Raw genomic sequence first — 7064 nt, 5'->3', positions numbered from 1 at the left:
GATCATATACCATGTGGCTTTTGGGCAGTTTTCCATTTGGTTAAGTTTTTTCCAGTATAGTCCAAAATGGATGGTTATATTGTCAACTCATTGCATCTCATATTTTTACTGTTTGACACTTGTCATGAACTCTTTCAGTGCCATTTAAAATTACAGAGGTTCAAATATATGGCTCGTTTTATACTTCTACTGTGTATTGAAATTATTCACCATCTATCGTCGTCAATGGCATCCATTAATATGCATTTAATAGATCTAAATACATACAGCGATATGATAGCAAAAATGCTATAATAATAATTACAATAATAATAATATTAGCGGCTTGGTGGAGTGAGTGGTTAGCGCGTCGGCCTCACAGCTCTGGGGTCCTGGGTTCTGTTTTAGGTGTTTTTTTTTTTCAGAGGGTGGGAACGAATAAATTTGTATTTAGTTAATTTGTTTGGGAAAAATTGATTTGAAATACGAGTAAATTGACACACAAGCTCTGTCCAGGAACGCATTCAGCTCATATCAGTACTATATTTATATTTTGAGCTCTAAAGCAGTTTAGTACGACACTATTCAATGAATTGTTTAAAATATATAAAGACTAGGCTCATCATCTGCTCATGAACATGTGAGCTGCTGTATTGATTCATGGGGTATTTATTTATGTCTCCGTCATCTCCGCTGCCCGTAAGTATCCGGAGCACTTTTTCCCCTCTGTCACATTAAAGACTGTAACCCAAGACATACTAGTCACTCAACTGGCCACCCATTTACTCTATACTCCCTTAGATATTGAGATCATGTTTTACATTCCAATCTATTTTATGTGACCTTTTTGCCCTCAAAATTGCTGATCATGTACAGTTACTTGTATTCGCCAGCATTATTTGCAATATTCATTTTTCTGTACCAGATCCTCACAAAGGTTGGAGGGGTGCTGGAGCCAATCCCAGCCAACTATGGGCATTAAGCAGGGGAAAACCCTGAATTGATGGCCAGCCAATCGCAGGATACAAGGAGATAGATAACACCCACACTCATACTTAAGGGGAAATTAGGCTGTACAACCAGCCCAACATGCATGTTTTTGGGATGTAGGAGGAAACCGGTGTACTCACAAAAGCCCGGAAAGAAAATGTAAGCTCCACACAGGAAAGTCGGAACTCACCTGGTATTGAACCCTTGCTAACTACTCATCCACCGGACCGCCCTATTATTGTTAAGAAAACTAAAACAATATTGGCTGTCAAAAACAGTTTATGCACACATACAAAATTAGGGAAAATTTAGTGTGTTCAACCACCCTATAACACGTGTTTGGGATGTGGGAGGAAACTGAAATTTCAGGAGAAAAGCCACGTGGACAAGGGGATATCTCAGAATTGTTAAGTGGAATTGCTAACCAAACTTCCACCAAGGCACCTATCTTGTTCAATAAATTGAAGAAAAACAGAAAATTATTTTTTTATAATGTTTTATAGTGTAGAAAAACATATTTCTTTCATATTTCTAGTATAAGTGGCCACCGAAAATGGCTGCGGAGATTTTATAAATTCCAATGCTATTTTAGTCAGTCAAATATGAATATGTAGAATTTGACTCCTTGCAGGCGAGGGCTGCGAGTCTGGTCTTTTCGAATCTTCATTAGAATCGTCCAAGAGATGGGAAAGCACAAGAAGGAATAGCGTAGGCGAGTCGTTAGTCGTAAAAGGTCGGTAGCCGTGATGTCCGTCGTGAAGTCCAGAGTGGAGAGGACAAGGGCAAAGGCGAAGTCATTGTCCGTGGTCCGTGATTCGTGGTCGTGGGGCTGAGCGTGGTTGGAATACTGGGAGCAAAACAATTTATTGGTCATAGATAAATAAGGCAGGCAAGGAGAAAACACGAGAGGGTACCTAACTGTGAACTGCTAAAGCGTCCAGCAGCGTGGTCATGTTCCTGGTGGCTTTAAATACTCCCACTGATTGGTTAAAGCAACAGTCTTATCGACGCTTGTTTAATGTAACAGAGCCTGCAGAACGGATTGTGAAGGCCTTGAGGCAGATTTCTGACCCTGGCAACAAATAATGGCTGAAATGTGATTGGTTAAATGCTTCAATATGAAAACACACATCTGGAAGCAGTGCAACAAACAATTTGGAATTATTTTCTAAGTATTGACAAGATATATGATTCAGATATTTCTTAGACCAGCAGAGAAGGCCTTAAAGGCCCTGACGGTCAATGGACTCGATTGGTGCGACTTGGCGCTGAACGTCTCCAAAACAAACCATGGAACTCATCCTGGACTTCAGACGGAACAAGTGCGCTTCACTCTGCTGACCTCACATAGACTACTTATTTATTGATTTATTTGTCCGTCTGCTGTTATTTGTGCTCCATGTGGTGAAATCTTTAAATCTCATTATATTTGTATAATGACAATAAAAGCATTCAATTCAATTTAATAGGTGTTCTCCTCGACCTGAAGGATACAAATGATTAATTTCTTGATGTCTCATTATAGAGAAACTTTTGGCTGAACACGAACAAGTGACACCGCTCACGTGAGCAGCCATTTTGTGCCATTATTTATACCATTGGACATGCACCCATAAACTCGAGTGCGGCATTGATAAAACATCTGCTCCCATGTCAGATGGTTGGTCACTAGGCTGAAAACAGGCTTTTGTTTATGTTCTTCTCCACTATAAACCATCAAATAAAATGGATTTTGTGTTTTTTTGACTTACTAATCATCATTTTTTTTCAAATATCAAAATGTTGTTTGTCCCTCGAGTACTTGAAATAGTTTTTAGTAATTATTGTTGTAGTAACCATACCATACATAGTACACACACAGCCACCCACTCACACACATGCACAAGCACACATAGTGTTTGTATGTCTCCACCCTGACCATGTAAACACGTGAAGCTTCTTAAAAAATCAATAATGAAGAGGAAAAAATTCCAGTAACAGTACGAGTGGCAACATTTTTCTACATTAAATTAGATGTCAGTGAGACAAAAACTACTTTACATTGGGGGAAAAACATACCAAATTACCTCAAAAAGTAAGTTTGGCTTTTGAGATAATAAAATTAAAATATTTTGGGTAAACATTTAATTTTGTATGTAATCTTATTCTACTATTTTAATCAAATAAAATGACTAGATCTGCGATTGGATGGCGAGCGATTCTGGCCCGAAGTCAGCTGGGATAGGTTTAAGCACCTCCCGCAACCCTAATGATGATCCTCGTCAAAAGACACACTGGAATTCTGTACTAATTTTTCGCTCTTAATTCTGGACGCTGAAGCATTACATTGTACGAGTCAAGGCAAGACAGAGCAAATGCATAAACAATGGTTTCTGCATTATTTGTTGGATAAAAGTGGCCATTTTTTTTACAAATTAGTGGAGAGGGAAGGAACCTGTTTTAGTTTCTTGCTTTATGTGCAACAGAGAATAAATAAATGAGTAAAAAGTAACACCAAGGTTTTTTTTCATGTCGTTTTGGATAATAGTGTTATTATCAAAGCTTAGAGTTGGGTGGTTAAACACAAGCATGCTCGACACAGGCAAGTGTTTAAACGATGTTGGTAAGGCCAAAAATGAGTAAATCAGTTTTCTCAGGATTAAGGAAGACAATTGTCCAGATTATCCACTGCTCTTTCTCAACGAGACACGCCTCTGGAATACAGTGTTCCCCCGCTACTGAAGTTGATAATTCAATAAAGGAAGCCGATTTGTGTCTAACCACTGTCACCGGTAGATGGCGGTAATATATTATAGTACATCATTCCATCCATCTATCCTCCATGTCCTCGTCAACGTATAGTCGTAGATGCTTCAACTCGTATGCGCGGAAAATCTCATCTCATCTCATTCTCAGAACCCCTTCAGTCTCATTTGGGTCGTGGGGGGTCTGGAGCCTATCCCATCTGACTCCGGGCCAGAGCCGGCGGACAGAACCCCTTCAGTCTCATTTGGGTCGTGGGGGGTGCTGGAGCCTATCCCAGCTGACTCCGGGCCAGAGCCGGCGGACAGAATGCCTTCAGTCTCATTTGGGTCATGGGGGGTGCTGGAGCCTATCCCAGCTGACTCCGGGCCAGAGCCGGCGGACAGAACCCCTTCAGTCTCATTTGGGTCGTGGGGGGTGCTGGAGCCTATGCCAGGTGACTCCGGGCCAGACCCGGGGGACACCCTGAATCGGTTACCAGTCAATCGCAGGGGAAAAGGAAACAAACAGGGACAATTTGGAGTGTTAAACTCAGCCAAAAGCCACATAGAAAGACTGAAGCCAAGGATAGAACACAAAATTGTGAGGGACGTACTCAATGATCACTACTCAGTCATATTTTGTTGAGCGCGATTAAGAGAAGAAACAAATTTTCAACATATTTTAGCTTGTAGAAAGAACTGCTATATCAGATAACAACAACCAAAAAAGATTACAAATTCAACAAAAAACTAGTACAAATAACATTTATGTGAAATTCAGTTTCTGGAATTAATATCGCAACGCAATGTGAGGAAATAATTTAATCACTAAGAAATTGAACGGGAGAAAATTGTGTATTTGAGTGTTATTTTTTGTAATTATTATTTCATCAACGTAAATGATGGCATATTTATATATATATATATATATATATATATATATATATATATATATATATATATATATATATATATATATATATATATATATATATATATATATATATATATATATATATATATATATATATATATATATATATATATATATATATATATATATATATATATATATATATATATATATATATATATATATATATATATATATATATATATATATATATATATATATATATTTATATGTATATGTGTGTATGTGTATATGTGTATATGTGTATATGTGTATGTGTATATGAGTATATGTGTATATGTGTATATGTGTATATGTGTATATGTATATATGTGTATATGTATATATGTATATATGTATATATGTATATATGTATATATGTACATATAAATATATGTACATATAAATATATGTACATATAAATATATGTACATATAAATATATGTATATATATATATATATATATATATATATATATATATATATATATATATATATATATATATATATATATATATATATATATATATATATATATATATATATATATATATATATATATATATATATATATATATATATATATATATATATATATATATATATATATATGTATGTATGTATGTATGTATGTATGTATGTATGTATGTATGTATGTATGTATGTATGTATGTATGTATGTATGTATGTATATATATATATATATATATATATATATATATATATATATATATATATATATATATATATATATATATATATATATATATATATATATATATATATATATATATATATATATATATATATATATATATATATATATATATATATATATATATATATATATATATATATATATATATATATATATATATATATATATATATATATATATATATATATATATATATATATATATATATATATATATATATATATATATATATATATATATATATATATATATATATATATATATATATATATATATATATATATATATATATATATATATATATATATATATATATATATATATATATATATATATATATATATATATATATATATATATATATATATATATATATATATATATATATATATATATATATATATATATATATATATATATATATATATATATATATATATATATATATATATATATATATATATATATATATATATATATATATATATATATATATATATATATATATATATATATATATATATATATATATATATATATATATATATATATATATTAAAGTGTTTCAGAAAATGAATGAATGAAAATAGTCACGGGGCTACATACAACAAGGTTCGAAAAACTTAAAAAGGTCATAACAACAAAATGGTGAAGTAGAGAGGACCAACCTACTTAGGTATAATCACACGACAAGAAGGTTAAGTGCTTTGTACGCCCTAGTTAGGGTCCAATTTGTCCAGGTTGAAAATGATGAGAACCTCTCAATATAGGAAAACAATAAGGTCAGCGTCAGGTGTCCGTGTTCATGTGTGCACGGCGGCCCGCGGGCGCGTATGTACGTGCGCGCGCACGCCCCGGACAGCGGATTCTTCGCATCACAACCAAAATGGCGGCTGAGCGGACAGCCGGCCCGGCTCCGCGCGTTGACTGACAGGACAGCGGACACGTTTCGCTTGGCCGGACTCAACAGTCACATTCCGGGACCTTTGAAGATACGTATTCACACAAAGATGGCTTCCGTGAACATGCAGTGGCGCCGGTAGATGACACCCGACAAAACTGCGCCCGGAGGACTAAAAATATCGCTTGCAACTGGGGTAAGTAGGGAATGGTGACTCTTTCGAATGCAGCTGCCGCTTGTTTTCTTGAACAGAATGGCTACGAAGCCAGTTCACCATCTTTGCTTTCTTCCTTCTGTATGTCACCGCTCAATACTGAATTGTGGTATCGAACATGTGTCTGCTTTCTTCGCTAGCTTGCAGCTTAGAATTGGATGTGCCACAGGTTGTTGCAGTCCGGCAAATGCATAATTCACCTCTGCTGGTTACTGAATTAATGTCACGTTATAGTTGGCGCCGTCTCTGACACGTTCACTCCCTCTGCTTTTTGTGGCGCTATAAATACCATGAGAAAATACACCTCATCTCTTTTTCTGAACCGCTTTATTCTCACTAAGGTTAGGAGGTGCTGGAGCCTATCCCAGCTGACTTTTGGCCAGAGGCGGGGGACATCCTGAATTGGTGGCCAGCCAATCGCAGGGCACAAGGAGACAAACAATCATTCAAGCTCACACTCATACCTAGGGGCAATTTAGAGTGTTCAATCATCCTACCATGCATATCTTTGGAATGTGGGAGGAAACCGGAGTAGCCGCAGACACGAGTAGCCTTGTTACATGTGCTAGTCATGTTTACCTTGTCAGCACTGCTCACGTGACTTCGTTTTTCCACTTTGATTTTTT

General features: G+C 35.0%; 1 protein-coding gene and 1 long non-coding RNA gene across 10 annotated transcripts in view; one reads left to right on the top strand and one right to left on the bottom strand.

Moving 5' to 3' along the window:
* Positions 1–1629: 1629 nt before the first annotated feature.
* On the bottom strand, positions 1630–7018 carry LOC144194007 (uncharacterized). The gene is made up of 3 exons (XR_013325806.1): positions 6936–7018; positions 1884–2041; positions 1630–1816 (listed from the first exon to the last, which is right to left on the bottom strand). It is a non-coding gene; the product is annotated as an uncharacterized LOC144194007 (long non-coding RNA).
* The window catches only part of LOC144194004 (C-myc promoter-binding protein-like), a 35580-nt gene continuing 34646 nt past the window's right edge, over positions 6131–7064 (top strand). For 4 of the 9 annotated variants that reach the window (XM_077712730.1, XM_077712729.1, XM_077712732.1 and 1 more), the window contains exon 1: positions 6133–6420. The gene's annotated coding sequence lies outside the window, so the exon portion shown is untranslated. Of the gene's footprint in view, positions 6421–7064 lie in introns of all 9 variants that reach the window. The other 5 variants (XM_077712734.1, XM_077712731.1, XM_077712735.1 and 2 more) reach the window with 4 other exon arrangements.

Source organism: Stigmatopora nigra, chromosome 3 (genome assembly GCF_051989575.1).
Source record: "Stigmatopora nigra isolate UIUO_SnigA chromosome 3, RoL_Snig_1.1, whole genome shotgun sequence".
NCBI lineage: Eukaryota > Metazoa > Chordata > Actinopteri > Syngnathiformes > Syngnathidae > Stigmatopora > Stigmatopora nigra.
This window is presented reverse-complemented; position numbering and strand designations above follow the sequence as displayed.